Source organism: Trichechus manatus, unplaced genomic scaffold, assembly GCF_000243295.1.
Source record: "Trichechus manatus latirostris isolate Lorelei unplaced genomic scaffold, TriManLat1.0 scaffold00098, whole genome shotgun sequence".
NCBI lineage: Eukaryota > Metazoa > Chordata > Mammalia > Sirenia > Trichechidae > Trichechus > Trichechus manatus.
In genome coordinates this window covers 4,472,559-4,490,943 of record NW_004444034.1, presented here as the reverse complement: position 1 = coordinate 4,490,943, position 18,385 = coordinate 4,472,559, and positions in this window count along the sequence as shown.

The following is an 18,385-nucleotide window of genomic DNA, read 5'->3' as shown; positions in this document are numbered from 1 at the left end:
TTGCCAACACCACAATTCAAAGGCATCAATTCTTCTTTGGTCTTCCTTATTCGTTGTCCAGCTTTCACATGCATATGAGGCGATTGAAAACACCATGGCTTGGATCAGGCACACCTTGGTCTTCAAGATGACATCTCTGCTTTTGAACACTTTAAAGAGGTCTTTTACAACAGATTTGCCCAGTGCGATGTGTCCTTTGATTTCTTGACTGCTGCATCCATGGCTGTTGCTTGTGGATCCAAGTAAAATGAAATCCTTGACAACTTCAATCTTTTGTCCATTTATCATGATGTTGCTTATTGGTCCAGTTGTGAGGATTTTTGTTTTCTTTATGTTGAGATGTGATCCATACTGAAGGCTGTAGTCTTTGATCTTCATCAGTAAGTGCTTGAAGTCCTCTTCATTTTCAGCAAGCAAGATTGTGTCATCTGCATATTGCAGGTTCTTAATAAAAGTCTTCCTCCAATCCTGATGCTGTGCTTTTCTTTATATAGTGCAGTTTCTCAGATTATTTGCTTAGCATACAGATTGAATAGGTATGGCAAAAGGATACAACCCTGATGCAGACCTTTCTTGACTTTAAACCACATAGTATTGCCTTGTTCTGTTCAAACGACTGCCTCTTGATCTATGTACAGTTTCCTCATGAGCACAATGAAGTGTTCTAGAATTCCCATTCTTCGCAATGTTATCCATGATTTGTTACCAGAATGCCAGAAAGATGTTCATCTGTGTTTTATTGACTATGCAAAGGCATTCAACTGTGTGGATTATAACAAATTATAGATAACATTACGAAGAATGGGAATTCTCTCTCTCTCTCTTTATATATATATATAATTTTTGTTATTTTTCGTCCTCTCCTGTTGAAGTGTCTCCTGCCACAGTTACCTTTTGTCCCTTTTGTTTTGTATTCTGCTTGCCTCAAAATCATATTACAGAGAAGAAGAGCTTTCTTATCCAAAGTGTCCCATTGAAGCAATTACCAAAAAATAAAATGAGCATGCTCTCTGGATTGAAATTATACCACTCAGGGCATTTACTAAAAAAAAACAAAACAAAAAAATAACTGCAATAAATTGTAGACTTAAATAGTAGTTGACTCTTTCTCCTTATCATCATTAAAATATTACTCATAAATTTATACTTGTGTGTATTAAACATAAACCATAGACTCATAGAATGTGGAACTGGCAGGGGTTTTTGATATCTAGTCTAGATCCTCGTTTTATAGACTAGTAGTTCTCAAACTTGGTTGCACATTGGACTAACCTGGGGAATTTTAAAAAATACTGACACCTGGGCACCCCCCCACCCACCAGTATTCTGATTGAATTAATTTGGGGTGTGGCTTGGCCATCAGGATTTTTTTTTTAACGTTCCCAGATGATTCTAAAATGCAGCCAAATTCAAAAACGTCATCGTCGACACAAAAATCTGTGCAAAGTCAAACCATCAGTTAGGGACAGAGGTAGGTTTAAATTCAGCTTGATATGTACGTCCAAGTTCTATCACGTACTATATTACCTATCTCTCTGAGCTTCTCATTACTCAGTGTCAAATGTGGTTCTCTGAGTCACAATGTACACCACTTGTACCCAGTCTGGGTCCCAAGTTGGAAAGTGGTAAGTGCTGACATAGTAGAGACCAAGGAGATATGTGTAATACATTGAACAGCTATTGCTTTTTTAGGGAGTCACTACTGATATCTTTAAAATAATTATTTACTGTCATTTAAATGATAAAAACAAAGGCTTTTAAAGTCAGGTCTATGAAGGGACAGGAAGGAAGTTAAGAAAGGGCAGTAGAGAAGAGCTATTTTCAATAAATTGAAAATACCCTTGTTAGAAATTTTCTATTGCTGTGTTAATGAATTACCACTAACTCAGTGGCGTAAAATAACATCTATTTTTTAGTTTAGAATTCTGTACTTTAGTCGTTTGCCATGGGATGACTGGGTCTTCTACTCAGGGCATCATAAGGCTGAAACCAAGATGTTGACCAGACTGAGTTCTTATCTGGAGACTCTGGGGGAAAAAATATTCTTCCACGTTCACTCTTGCCATTGGCAATATTCAGTTCCTTTGGCCATAGGACAAAGGTTCCCATTTTCTTGCGAGCTGTCAGCCAGGGGCTGCTCTCAGCTCCTAAAGACCAGCTCTATTCCTTGCCATATGGCCTGCTCCATCTTCAAGCCAGCAATGGCATGCTGGTCAAATCCTTCTTGTGCTTTGAATCTTTGACTTCCTCTTCTGCCACTGGCCAGAGTAAATGCTCTGGTGCTGTCTTTAAAGGGCTCCTGTGATTAGCACAGGCTCATCAGTAATCTCTTTATCTTAAGGTGGGCTGATCTGGAATCTTGATTACACCTGCAAAATCCTTCACAGCAGTACCTAGATTAATATTTGATTGAATAACTGGGAGAAGGTGTGTGTACACCAGTGGCCAGGAATCTTAGAGCTATCCTAAAATTCTGCCTACCACAACCCTATTCAAGATTGGCATATGGCTTGGAAGTTTTTATTCCATATACCAAGTTTGATGCTGATGGTAGCATTAAAGTATTTTTGAAAGGCTTTCATTTTATACTGAATAAGGAGAAAGTCCCTTTAGCAAAATAAACTAACCAAGCAGTCAATCAACTTAATTCCTAACATATAAGAAGTAACCAACCCTCAAGGAGTCCTGGTGGCACAATGGTTAAGCACTTGGCCGCTAACTGAAACGTTGGTGGTTTGAACCCACTAACCCCTCCGAGGGAGAAAGATGTGGCAGTCTGCTTCTGTAAAGATTTAAAACCCTATGGGCAGTTCTACTCTGCCCTATAAAGTCACTATGAGTCAGAATTGACTCAACAGCAGTGGGTTTGGTTTTGGTGGGTTAATCAACCCTCACCCCCAACAAATATTAAAATAAGGAACTGTTTTCCAGGGCAGAGAAAACAATACACAAAAAGGCATAGATAGAGTATGAAATAGAGCAGTGCTTTCCAGAAACTTGAAGTAAAGATTTTAAGCAATGGTGTAGTTTGGTCAGATTTGTATTTTACAACTGTCAGCATGAGGTCAGAGGACAGAGAAGGTGACAGTGGAGAGAGTAGGGGCGGAGGTGTTGGTAGGTTGGAAGATCTGTCAGGAGAATTCCAAATGGGAAGTGATGAGACTGAGAGATGAGGCAGAGGGAAGTGAGTGAATGCTAAGAAAGAGGAAATGACAGGATTTACTGACTAATCAGAAGAGTGAGTGAGAGAAAGAGAAGATTAGGAGAACTCCCAAGTTCTGTGTCCTGTTCCAGTTGGCTGTCCTCAGAACTGTCGTAAGGGGCAGTCTGAAGTCTTGGTTGCTGTGTTTTGAGATTGGGGAGCTGGGTAGTGAGTCACAAGAAAGAAATGGATTAGAGCAACTTCTTCTATGAGGGAGGAGCATGTGCTTGCTTTCCCACAGTAATTCCTCTGCTGTGTGACAGTACAAAAGGGCTTGCCCTTGGCATCAGGCTTGGCCCTAGAGCTGTAGGGCCTACTTCTTATTCCCTCTTCTCTGCCTTTCTCTTATTTTCTCATATTGGCCACCTTCTACCTTGTGCCAAGAGGAATAACATCTAATATAAAAAAATGATTATTTATATTGAAAACATTAACAATTACCAAGCACTTTTCCATATGCATTTATCCATTTGATCCTCATCAGAGCATTATGAGGTTGGCAGGACAGATGCATTGTGCATTTTATAGGTAAAAAAGATCTCAGATTAAATAACTTGATGTCATGTTTGGTAAGTGGCAGGATTGTATCCAGAACCCAAGTCTTCTGATGGACAGTATGGTGTTTTTTCCACTATGTCACATTTCAATGCAGTGCTGGATGAGTGCATTTAAAGAGCATCACATTTTATGTAATAGGATCTGGAATAGTGGTTCTCAATCTTGGCAGCAAATTGAAAGCACCCAGGAAACTTCACTAATTATTGATGCCTGGGTCCCATCTCAGAGATTCTTGCTTAGTTAGCATGGGCACTGAGAATTTAAAAGTTTCCCAAATGATTCATAGATGCAGCCAAGGTTGAGCCTCGGCTCTTGATCCAGACCTTGTGGGTGCGGCAAAGTTCAGGAATGAACAAATATCTCAAGCAAGTCCAGTATTTCCAATACCCCTGAGATTTTAGCAAGAATTCTTGATTGTTAGCTCCAACTATATGTAAAGGTTAGCAATGAAAAACTCTGAGTATAGAAATATTGGAAAAGTAGTAAGGAACCATTTGGTAAAAGATTCTAAATTAGAAGTTCTCAGCATAAATAACAATTATAGCTAAGATTTACTGTTTATCATCAGGCATTCTAAGGGCTATATCTGCTTTTTATTCTTACAGTAAAGCTATGAGGGAATTTTTATTATCCTGATTTTACAAATAAGGCAACTGAGGCACAGCTATTAAAATGAAGAGTCAGGATTTATGGATCGAATATTAGTCTGTCTGATTTAAAAACCCAAGCTCTTAACCACTAAATAGTACCTACTGATAACTTCAAGCATATCAGTTAGCACCGTTAGCAAGCTAGGAAGTTTGGTCATTATTGCCCATTATAGAACACAGCACACACACACACAAACACTTGTGCACACATACATTTAGGCACTCACACACATAAACAGACTTAGTAACAGGAAGTCCAATTTACCAGATTTACTGATATAGGATGCTAACTTACATCTCCTGAAAGCTAAGTTTAACATGGTTGACCCATAGTATAAGAATTATATACGGGATTTAATGTGATGGGGTGGAAATGGATCAGGAATTAGGAAACTTGAGTCAGTATCCTCTTCCAACCTTCCTCCGTACCACAAACCAGCTGGAGGACCCTGGCTTAGCCACTGCCCCTGGTTGTACTGGGTGTTCACAGTTGTACAATGTGGCATTTGCATAAAATGGTCTGTAAGGCCCTTTCTAATTAAAAAGACAATGATTTTATGTTTTTATTATTTGAAACAATTGTGAGTCCTTTTCTCTAGCAAATATTTATTTAACTTAATATCTTCAATTATTTGTTTTGTCCAGTCTGTATCAGATAAATAGTTCAATCTCTATCAGATAAATAGTTCAATAATAGTAAAATAATGATAATAATGCTTAAGATGATAATAAATAACACTTATGAAACATTAAATTCTAGGTATATTTATGAATTGTGTATATTAACTCATTTAATCCTCATAACAATCCAAAGAAATAGACACTATTCATTTTAGAGAGAATGCAGCTGAGGCAGAGCAGTGATAGCAAGTAACCTGCCCCAAATCACATAATTAGTACGTAGTAGAGGACTAAGGCAGTCTGGCTCCTGAATTTGTTCTTTATTATACTTTATCTTTCAGTGTTTTTAAGTGCCATGGATGGAAGATTTCTATTCTAATTAAAGAAACACACACATACACAAAACAAACCCCTTGCCATTGAGTCGATTCTAATTCATAGTGACACTATTGGACAGAGCAGAACTACCCCTATAGGATTCCCAAGGCTGTAATCTTTATGGAAGCAAACTGCCACGTCTTTCTCCAGCTGGTGGGTTTGAACTGCCAGCCTTTGGGTTAGCAGCCAGGTGCTTTAACCACTGCACCACTGATGCGCCTACATCCTATTTGGAGGGGTTTACTTAATGACACGTTAAAAAATTGTGGGACCCCAAAATAATAAAGCTTCTTTCTACATTTCAATGATATTCAATTTAACAAAAACGCCTCTCTCTATGCTGCACTCCAACACATACACACACATATATACACATATTATATCCTGAAGCCCATTCTTTATTATTTATGACCCATGAGATAAACTCTGGGATGTTTCTATGAGGACAGTATAAATTCCATATTTAGAGAAAAAAGAGGCATCTGTTTTTATTTTGAGAACTTTATAACTCCTTGCTTTTCTCTCCCTCCTGGGAATTTAATTAAAATAATAAAATAGGGAGAGCTACCATAGTTTGTCACATAATGATGATGGCAAGATATAGCAGTGCAAAGTTAATCCTTTCATTCTACAATGTTGCTTTATGTGCACATTCATCCAAAAACTAATGATGCCAGTCATATCCATAAAGGGCAACAAGATCTCTGCAGAATCTGCGGGATTGGCTGACTGTGCAGCAGTGTTTCAAGTCTCAGCTGTAAAGATCTAGAAAACACACAGCAGCACAGGAAGTTACTTTCACCGTGGCCGTCGTTACCATGGTTTCTGAGTCTAAAGGTAGAGCCAGTGCAGTGTAAGAGGCTTCTGAGTCCAAACCCTCACTCCCAAAACAAAGCACAGAACTGGAGCAATAATCTAGATAATTCTCACAAGCTGAAGCCAAAGAGGCACCTTCCTCCAGAATTATCTGCCTGGATGATAACTTTAATTCATTTTCCGTTGTCAGCATAGCATGCTGTTTGCCCCTCATGGAACATGTGGATTAGAAGGGAGTAGCCAGCGCTGTGCTTGTGTGTGAAAACTAACTTGCAGGAGAAGCTTTGAGAATTTTAGTCTTTCTAATAACATCTATAGAGTTGTATGTATTATTTACTATATACAAATATATATAGGGTCACTATGAGTCGGAATCAGTTCAATGGCAATGAGTTCGTTTTAGGTATATATAGCAAATATATAATTATGTAATAATACTATATTATTTATAATATATTTTATTATATATAAATAATATATTATATTTATAATAATAAATATATTTATAAAACAATATATTTATAATGATGTCATATATATAGATACGTATAATATTAAGAAGCCCTGGTGGTACAAACTTAGATAACTAAGACAATGTAAATGCAAAAATCGTAAATAAAATACAGCAAACCAAGTGCAACATCATATTAAAGGGATCAAAGCGACACCTGCTATGGAAAGCTTGGTGGTTTGAACTGACCCAGTGGTTCTGAGGGAGAAAGACCTGGCAATCTGCTCCCGTAAAGATTCTTGTTGCTTAACCACTGTACCACCAGGGCTCATTATCTGAAATGATTACAGACTAGAAAACCCTATGGGGCAGTTCTACTCTGACACATGGGGTCACTATGAGTTGAAAACGACTCGACAGCACCCAACAATATATGATATTAGGACAGCTGAAACACGTAAGGACAAAAAGAGACTACTGTAGGTATTCTCCAGTTTACCTATATAAATTTCTTTCCCAAAGTTTATGTATAAATTAGTTGTTTAGCAGCCCTTGGGGCATTTTTCTCTGCTCTAAATAGACTGGGTGATTTCTTTTTTCTCTTTCATTCTGAAGAAACATAGTTAGCTTTACACTTACTTGAAGTATGTTGTGAATTTTTTTAGTTCCTGGAATCAGGCGTCTTTTGTTGTTGTTATAAAAGGAAAGAATAGAAGTAAGTAGAAAAACCAGAGATGGGTATATGGAAATTCCAAGTTTTCTCATACTTCCTCCCACCTCCCCCTCATACATTTGGGCTCCAGGGATCCTTTGCTCAGGCCTCCAAGCTGTCCTGAATCTTCCTCTGGGGCACTACACCCAGGTGTCCTTAACAAATATTTTATTCCCTAAATTACTTATGTATTATTCTTTTTAATCAAAGGAAAGCCAAGGTATATAATTAATGTCAAACACAACTCCAGATTTCTTACACACAAGGAGTACATAAAAAAATTCTTTTTAATTAATCTTCCCCATGTTGACTTTGTAATTATTATCACGATATTGCTTAAATATCTATGAACATATTACCAGGTACATATCTCTTATAATTAAAGCTTTTTACACGATTATAAATTAAAACCATCAAACATATATAAATCAAATATAAACCCAGTGATTTCAAATAACATTAATGTTATATAAGAAATTATCTTTGGCTGAAGCTAATTGATGTTAAGTTTAATAGTAGAAAGATGTATTGATGTATTTTATATTTCACTTGTTAATTGTATTTTTATTTGGAGTATGAAACCACCAATTGGGTCACTGATTTATCACTTGTATTTTTTCTTCCTTTGAAAAATGAACAATTTTTTTATCATCAATAATTATTTTGAAGAGACAATCAATTTAATATTGTATCTCAATATAAAATAGTGAAAAATATATCTATCTCTTAGCTGTTATTAGCTGGTAGATATATAAATAGTGGTTTGATAATAAGCTGTTAGGAGTTTGTACCTGTAATAACAAGATCAGCATGGTATAATTTACTTATATTGGGAATGGGAAAAGGGCTGCTATGAGGAAAGTTCTTTTAAGTTTGGCACATCTATACCATTAAGTTCCATGTCAAATCTGTTCTTGAGATGGTCTCTAAATTCAGATAGGATGTACTCAAGGTCATACTTTGGTTTTCATGGATTGTTTTAATTTTCTTCAGCTGCAATTTGAATTTGCATATGAGCAATTGTTGGTCTGTTCCACAGTCATCTCCTGACCTTGTTCCGATTGATAAGATTGAGCTTCTCCACGGTCTCTTTCAACAGATGTAGTCAATTTGATTCCTGTGTATTCCGTCTGATGAGGTCCACGCGTAGGTTGTTATTGTTGTTAGGTACCGTCAAGTCGGTCCCTATTCATAGCAACCTTAGGTATAACAAAATGAAACACTGCCTGGTCCTGCGCCACTCTCACAATCATTGCTATGCTTGAGCGCATCACTGTAGCCACTGTGTCAATCCATCTTGTTGAAGGTTTTACTCTTTTTCACTGACTCTTCACCAAGCATGATGTCCTTCTTCAGGGACTGGTCTCTCCTGATAACATATCCAAAGTATATGAGATAAAGTCTCACCATCCTCCTTTCTAAGGAGCATTCTGGCTATACTTCTTCCAAGATGGATTTGTACATTCTTCTGGTAGTCCATGGTATATTCAGTACTCTTTGCCAACATAATAATTCAAAGGCATCAATTCTTCGGTTTTCCTTATTCATTTTCTGGCTTTTGCATGCGTATGAGATGACTGAAAATACCATGGCTTGGGTCAGGTGCACCTTAGTCCTCAAAGTGATATCTTTGCTTTTTAATAATTTAGAGAGGTCTTTTGCAGCAGATTTGCCCGATGCAATATGCTATTTTATTTCTTGACTGCTGCTTCAATGGGTATAGATGGTGGATCCAAGTAAAATGAAATCCTTGACAACTTCAATCTTTTCTCCATGTATCATTTAACTTCAATCTTTTCTCCATTTATTGGTCCAGTTGTGAGGATTTTTGTTTTCTTTATGTTGAGATGTAATCCATAAGGAAGTCTGTAGTCTTTGATCTTCAGCAAGCGAGGTTGTGTCATCTGCAGATTACAGGTCATTAGAATCTTCCTCCAAGCCTGATGCCGTGTTCTTCTTTATATAGTCCAACTTCTCAGATTATTTGCTCAGCATACAGACTGAATAAGTATGGTGAAAGGAAACAACATGTATAGTCACCCTTTATGCTGTTGGAAAAAGGTATTTCTGATAAATAAGTCCTTGGTCTTCCAAAATTGTATGATATGATCTTCGATGTCATTTCTATCACCAAGGCCATGTTTTCCAACTACTGATCCTTCTTCTTTGTTTTTAATTTTCACATTCTAATCACCAGTAATTATCAATGCATCTTGATTGCTTGTTTGATCAGTTTCGGACTGCAAAAGTGGGTAAAAATCTTCAATTTCTTCATCTTTGGCATTAGCGGTTGGTACGTAAATTTGAATAATAATCATATTACCTGGTCTTCATTATAGGTACATGGCTGTTATTCACTGACAGTGCTATACTTCAGGATAGATCTTGAAATGTTCTTTTTGATAATGAATGTTACCCCAGTTCCTCTTCATTTTGTCATTCCCAGCATTGTAGATCATATGATTGTCAAAATGACCAATACCAGTCCATTTCAGCTCTCACAAATGTCTAGGATATCAATCTTTATGTGATCCATTTCATTTTTGACACCTTCCAATGTTCCTTGATTCATACTTTGCAAATTACATGTTCCAATTACTAATGGATATTTACAGCTGTGTCTTATCATTTTGAGTTGTGTTACATCAGAAAATGAAGGTCCTGAAAGCTTTGCTCCATCCATGTCATTAAAGTCGACTCTATTTTGAGGAGACAGCTCTTCCCCAGTCGTATTTTGAGTGCCTTCCAACTTGAGGAGCTCATCTTCCAGCGTTATATCAGACCATGTTCTGCTGCTATCCATAAGGTTTTCACTTGCCAATTTTTTTTGAAAGTAGATCACCAGGTCCTTCATCCTGGTCTCTCTTAATCTGGAAGCTCTGCTGAAATCTGTCCACCATGGGTGAGCCTGCTGGTATTTGAAATACCAGTAGTATAACTTCCAGCACACAGTAATATGCCCAAGCCACCACCATACAACAAACTGACAGGCAAGTGGTGAAGTCAGATGGATCTTGGCTGAAAGCAAAGAATACCAGAAAGATGTTTACCCGTGTTTTATTGATGATGCAAAGGCATTCGACTGTGTGGATCATAACAAATTATTGATTACATTGTGAAGAATGGGAATTCCAGAACATTTAATTGTGCTCATGGGGAACCTGTACATAGAACAAGAGGCAGTCATTTGAATAGAACAAGGGGATACTGCTTGGTTTAAAATCAGGAAAGGTGTGCATCAAGGTCGTATCCTTTCACAGTATTTATTCAATCTGTGTGCTGAGCAAATAATCTGAGAAACTGGGCTATGTAAAGAATGCAGCATCAGGATTGGAGGAAGACTCATTAACAACCTGTGTTATGCATATGACACAACCTTGGCTTGCTGAAAGTGAAAGGACTTGAAGCACGTACTGATGAAGATCCAAGACTACAGCCTTCAGTATGGATTACACCTCAACATGAAGAAAACAAAAATCCTCACAACTAGACCAGTAAGCAACATCATGATAAACAGGAAATATTGAAGTTGTCAAGAATTTCATTTTACTTGGATCCACAATCTATGCCCATGGAAGCAGCAGTGAAGAAGTCAAATAACATATTGCAATGGGCAAATCTGCTGCAAAAGACCTCTTTAAAGTGTTAAAAAGCAAAGATGTCACTTTGAGGACTAAGGTGTGCCTGACCCAAGCCATAATATTTTCAATCTCCTCATATGCATATGAAAGTTGGTATGTTGAATATACCAGGGGTTTTCATGGTATCTTCAAAAATAGGGAAGATACCACTTTGAGGAATAAGGTGCACCTGACCCAAGCCACGATGTTTTTAATCGCCTTACATGCGTGCAAAAGCTAGACTATGAATAAGGAAGACTGAAGAAGAATTGATGCCTTTGAATTATGGTGTTGGTGAATAATATTGAATATACCATGGACTGCCAGAATAATGAACAAATTTGTCCTGGAAGAAAAACAGCCAGAGTGCTGCTTGGAAGGGAGGACAGTGAGACTTTGTCTCACATACTTTGGACATGCTACCAGGAGGGACCAGTCCCTGTAGAAGGACATTACGCTTGTAAAGTGGAGTGTCAGCGAAAAAGAAGGTTCTCAGTGAGATTGATTGACACTGGCTGCAACAATGGGCTCAATCATAACAATAATTGTGAGGACGGTGCAGGACCGAGCAATGTTCTGTTCTGTTATACTATGAGTTGGAACAGACTTGATGGCACCTAACAACAACATTATACTTGAAGACAACTCAATTTTCTAGATAAAGCGAAGGAAATATCATGAAATGAAACTGGGAGATAAGTTGTATTAAAGAGGTGGAAGGAAATAAAAGTATGACTTGACAGAACTGAAAGTAAAGGAATGTGACATGGAGCAATCATAAAAGCAGAAGATATCCTGACGCACTGGAACTAAAGAATATATAAAAAACCAAAACCAAACTCGTTGTCACTGCATTGATTCTGACTCATATCGACCTTATAGGACAGAGTAGAACTGCCCCATATAAAGTTTCCAAAGAGCAGCTGGTGGATTCTTACTGCTGACTTTTTGGTTAGCAGCTGAGCTCTTAACCACCTCACCACCAGGACTCCAAAGAATGTATAGGAATCCCAAAATTTACAGAATGACTGTTGACTTTCAGAAGAGATGCTGTCTGTATCTCTACAGAGCTACTTGGGATGCCTAACAGAAAGGACATCAGTGACTAGAGCAGAGTGACCACAGAGAAAGTGAGCTACTGCTTTGAAGATGCGGGGTAAATTTGCCCAGCAAGAAGAGATGTTCTGTGACAGTTAAAAGCTTCCTGTCTAACATGTATAAGCAACTATGTCATCACGCAATGAGACGATCAGGAAGAGTTTCTTGTTCTTCTTAGAGCATGCATTTGGAATGTAAAAGTGTTCTTATATATAAAATAAAGATAATATACCTGTATTAGTTGTATTCAATGCTTCATAGTTTTAAGAAGATTTCAGACTATGTTGTCCTCTACTGATACTCATGATTGTCAAAAGATATATTCATACATGTATATATGAAGATCGACTGAATAATATATTTGAATAAAGTTTTCCTTTTTGCCTGAAACATCTGGGCAATAAGTTCAGTGACATGCACTCTTTGAGTCATGATTAAGCTAGGAAGATAATGAGGCAGATCACACCACCCTATACGTGTGACTTTTTTCTTCCTAAGGTCACTGCTGGCTCTTTTCTCAGGAACAACTTCTTTGCTTCCCTGATTCTGGCATCTAAGTAGCTTTATACAATTTGAGCCTTCTCAATCCCTAGCAAGTGGGCTGAAGACTAGAGAAAACTGAGTACTACTAATAATATAAAAGAGACTGAATAATACTGCCCCTTCCCCAACGATGTCTGTGCCTTAAACCCTAGAATCTGTAAATGTTACCTTATATGGCTATATGAATTGAACTGTGTCCCTCCTTCCCAAAAAAACAAAACAAATACGTTGAACTCCTAACCCCTGTACCTATGAATGCAACTTTGTTTGGGGAAAGAAGGTTTTTCTTTTCTTATCAATTGTGTCAAATGAGGCCATATCGGAGTAGAGTAGGTCCTAATCCTAACCCCTTCTGTGGAGTGTCTTTTAAAAGGGAGACACACAGAAGGAAGAGAGACACCATGTGATGATGAAGACAAATGCTTCTATAAGCAGCACAGGAATGCCAAGGATTGCTGGCAACCACCAGAAACTAGAAGAGATCCACAGAAGGAATTGACATGGCCAAGGCCCTGATTTAGACTTGAAGCTTCCAGAACTGTGAGAGAATAAATTTCTGTTCTTTAAAGCCACCCACTTTGTGGCATTTTGTTTTGACAGCCCGAAAACTCGTCTGATAACAAAATGCACCAATATACAAGCAAGAACATGAACATAAGAATATAGTATAATACAAGGCAATAAGAATGATATTTCTTGGACTTGGGGAGATGGGACCCAAAACTAAAAAAATAAATAAATAAATAAATTTAAGTATCACAATTCAAAAGGAATAATGGTAATCCAAAAACCAAACCCATTGCTGTTGAGTTGATTCTGACTCATGGTGACCTCATGTGTTACAGAATAAAATTGCTTTGTAGGGTTTTCTTGATTGCAATCTTTATGGAAGCAGATTTCCAGGCCTTTCTTCCATGGTGAAGTGGGGTGTGTTCGAACTGTCAACCTTCAGGTTAGTAGTCAAGCGCAAACCAGCTGCACTGCCTACAGAACTTATAATAGTGATAGCTAATGTTTATTAAGTGCTTAGTAAACGCCAAGCACTACTGTAAGTATTTAATATGCGTTAACTCAATTAATCCTTGTAGGAAAGTACCATTATCCTCATTTATAAATGAATAAACAAAGGCATTAGGAGTTTCAGTAACTTGCGCAAGATCACAGCTAGAAGTGACAGACCCAGTGTATAAGCCCAGGCGGTCCAATTCCAGAGCTGTGACCACTAGAGTTTACTACCTCCTGAGAAAGAGAACTACTTTTTTAAATGCAAGGAAGGAAGGAGGGAAGGAGGAAGGGAGGGAAATAACAAAACTTTACTAGCTTTTTTAATTTAAGAAGAAAGACATGATTATTGTGGGAAAAGCAAACAATAGAGAAGTTTATTTGGAGCAGAAAATAAAAATACTCTTCTCCTTTTCCCCAAGAATCCCTCTCCAAGCTGAGGGACATTTATGGATGTGGTGACACTATATTCAGGTATGTATGTATATGACTATATATATAGTTATATAGTTATAACTATATAAAATCCCATGATATGGAAACTCCATGACCTCTGAAGACTATTTGAATGAATATAAAAGAGAGAAAATTTGGTGTTAATAATGCGGAAAGGTTCCATTAGGCTTTTATTTTATCCATTTTCCAACTGAGTCCCATACTTCATCTTGGGTTTTGAATAGTCATTCTTTATGTAAAATCTGAGCTTAGAAAATGAGCCAACGACAAGGATACAGTGAAATTAAATTATACTTCCACAGTTTTTTTTTTTTTTTTTTTTTTTTTCCTTCAAGATGTCCCAGTGAATTTGATGACTCTGGCCTAATAAATTAAATTATAATAGAGGATTTTATTATCTAAGAACATTTATACTAGGGTGGGTGTTCATATATATATGTATATATCTAAACATCTATATCTCAAGGAGTCATAAGTACTCTTCCTTGAGATTCTGGTTTGTAGATGTTAACCATTGAAACACCTCCCAGGACAAAATGTCTTCTGATTTTGACATCTGTTATGGACTGAACTGTGTCCCCCAAAAAGATATGTTGAAGTCTTAACCCTTGTACCTGTGAATGTGGCCCTATTTGGAAATAGGGTTTCCCTTTTGTTATGTTAATGAAATCATGCCAGAGTAGGGTGGGTCCTCAACCTAATCTTATCTGAGTGATGTATTATAAAAAGGGATAACTGATATGGACAGTTATACACACAGGGGAAGATGCCATATGGGGACTTGTCTACAAACCAAGGAACATCAAGAAATGCCTGGGGCTGCCAGAAGCTGAGAGAGACAAGAAATGATCTTCTCCTAGAGCGGATAGAGCATAGCCCTACTGACACCCTGAATTCAGACACCTAGTGTCCTAAACTGTGAAACAATAAATTACTGTTCTTTAAAGCCACCCACTTGTGGTATTTTTGTTATGGCAGCACTAGGTAACTAAGATAACATCTCAGGTGAAATGTCTAATAATCTTTGATAAATTGTAGGAAATACACATTGTACCCTCTTCTCGCACCTCCAACATTCTCACTCTAATCTTTACTCCCAGCTAATGACTCAGCTCCCTTATTTATATGTGAAAATATTGAAACTATCAGAAGAGACTTCAACAAGTTTCCACCAGTACATCTTCCCACCTAGTAGCTTCTCTCATACTCTGCCCACTGTCTCATTACTATCTCATTACTATAGAGCTGTCTCAGCTCTATTTAAGGCAAAGCCTCCATTCATGCACAGATTCTATCTCTTCTCTCCTACTCAAGGTCATCACATCAGTAATTCTCTCTTCAGCCAAAGTAGGTGAAGAAAACACTACCATGCCAACTGCTATCACTTTAATGTCTTTTCCCTTGGAAAGTTATTTAATTATTTATCAAAGAGGCTCCAACGGGGAATTACACAACCTGACACAGAACAAAATCTCCATTCATCTCTCCCTGAATCTCACACAGTAAATCAGCTACCTCAATCTTTGCACTTCCTTCTTTCTCCGATATTCTCTATCAAAAACTCCATCCTGGGCTGATTGTCTTATTTCTTCAACCCCCACTCCCCAATACTTGAAACTTCCTCAGACCTTGGGGACTCTATTTTGTGTGTGTGTGTGTGTGTGTGTGTGTGTGTGTAGGAGGGACAGATTAGGGGGATCCGTGAGGTATCCTTTTTATTTTTTAAAACTTGTCAACTAGGTAGTACAACACACATCAACAAAAGCACATAAAATGCAAATGTACAGTTGGAGAGTGATTATAAAGCAAATACCTTTTCACAATCCCATAGATCAAAAAATAAAGTGTTACTTGCTTCTCCATGTATATCTCACCATATATAACTTGTTTCTTCCTCAGGCTAAAGCAATCACTATTGTAAATTATCTTGTAGTCATTTCACTGAACATTTAAAAAATATGTAAGTATACATTTTTGAACAATATTGGTTAGGCTCACCTGCTTTTGTACTCTGTATTAATGGCACTATACTGTATGTGTTATTCTGTTTCTTGCTTCTTTTGCTCACCATTTTATTTTTGAAGATTCATCCAGCTTACTGTATGTAGCTGTAGATTGTTCATTTTGGCTCTTGTACAGTTTTCCTTTGCACGATTTTACCACAACTTCTAATAGTTCCACCTACCTCAGTGTATCAATCAGGCTTCTTTGATACAAATAAAATAATCAAATCTGGATAGTTTAAACAAAACAAAACAAAGCAAAAGCAACAATTTATTAAAGTATACTAGATAACTGGAGAGGGCCCCTGGCCATGTCTGATGCCAAGAGCCGGGAACAGTGTTTGACCCCATTGGGGCTACTCTAGTGAAAACACCCCTGGTGTAACTGCTCACTACCACCATTGTTGCTGGTACCAGGGAGGCCACTGGCATCACCAGATGCCCAACGCTCCCCTACCAATTCTGAAGAACCAGGTTTCTTTGCTGATATGGTTGCCAGAATATGAATCCCTCTTACTCACTTCCTCATATTGCTCACTCTCTGCATAAAATTGATACCCTGAGTAGAAGCAGCTGATTGCTGGTCACATGCCTATATTCTAGTAGAAAAGTTTTCCAGAGAAGTTTCTTGGTTTCTACCTTGGGGAAGCAGAACTCATAAGGTGGAAAGTTACTGAATTATTGCATAGGTTTTCAAAAGATTCTGGCCAACCAGAAACGATAACATGTAATTACTACATTAATTACTCCTTTTTTTCCCCTTTGGTTCTGCCTTATCAGGAGTTCTGGTACATAGAACCTGTTAGTTCCTCCACATTTAGCTATGTTTTCCATCTTCATGTTCTCTCCAACCACTCCCTTACATATATACTGAGTTCCCTTGCTCCATTAGTCTGTCGCACAAATAAACCCCAATGTTAAATCAATCCAACTATTTACCTTTTGTATACCTGCATAGGGGCTACAAGTATTGTTGGAAATAATCACACAATCATGAAGATTATTGTCATCATAAATTAATGGTTCTGGGGACAATACTAAATAGACCTTCAAGATTGTCTGAAAATTGCACTGTGTCTCCTTTGCCAGTTGCATCTCTTTCTCCATACATGTCATTTCAAATGACATCTTTTTCTTCTCAAACCTTCCATTCTACATTTCCATAATCCCTTTCATATTTTTGGCAAATTATCTTGCCTGTTATTTCACAATGAAAATAGAGCCATCAAATAGAAAATTTTCAAAATATTGCCCGTGGATCTATAAACCTAGCTACATCAGCATCAATCTTTTCTTCTTCTCCATTTAATGTAACGAAAGAGAGAACTCTTTGGAGTCTATCATCTTCTTCTTCTTCTTTTTTTTTTTTTAGTAAAGCAAAAAGAAAGTTTTATTCGGCATATATTCAAAAGGGCAGAAGTCGGAAGCAGACAAGCATGCTGCTAGAGCCACGTCTGCCCGAGTCCAGAGAATATTACAGAATAGGCAAGAATCAGAAAACGGACAAGTGTGCTGCCACAACCACGTCTGTCTGAGTCCAAGGAAGGTTACAGAATCATCAGTATATATCAACATCACAAAATGGGTAGAATCATTGAAATCGTCACCTTTTCACTGATTGGCTAGAAATTGTAATCTTACATTTTGAATCATCTTTCTTAACAATCATTGGTACGGGTTTCAGTTACGAAAGTCAGAAGGGTCTTCATTGGTCCAACAAATTCCTATTCATTAAATGTGAAAAGAAAAAGACAAAAGGTGAGAAGTCGTTTGGGTTAGGTTTTATTGCCCTTTTGTGAAAACTTCCTTAAGATAGTTTCTGAGATTGTCCCATCTGTTGTCTTATCACTGGGCCCAGTTGATGTGTCTTTGTGAGTCTGTGAAGGCTCAGCCCCAGCTGGGTCACAATTCTCCATGCTCAAGGAGAGGGAATAATAACTCCAATATTATTTCCTAAATCAGTCCCTCCTTTTAATCAGATATTGGAGATAACACATCGATGATCAATACCTGGATTTAGTCGGGCTCCTAAATGGCTGCCATTGCAGGCTCTTTAAACTCACGGTACTGATTTTCCACTGGATACCATCTGGTTCTTCATCAGGGTATTGAGTAACAGCGATGTTCCCATCAATGGCATTTCTGAGTGAGCAGACTCAATGTACATCAACATTTTAGCCTGAGGGCTTCTTTTGCCTTTTAGATGTGTAAGACAATAGAGGATAAATCTTATTGTGGCTAATACTATCAGGATGTAGACTAAGAATATTACTAT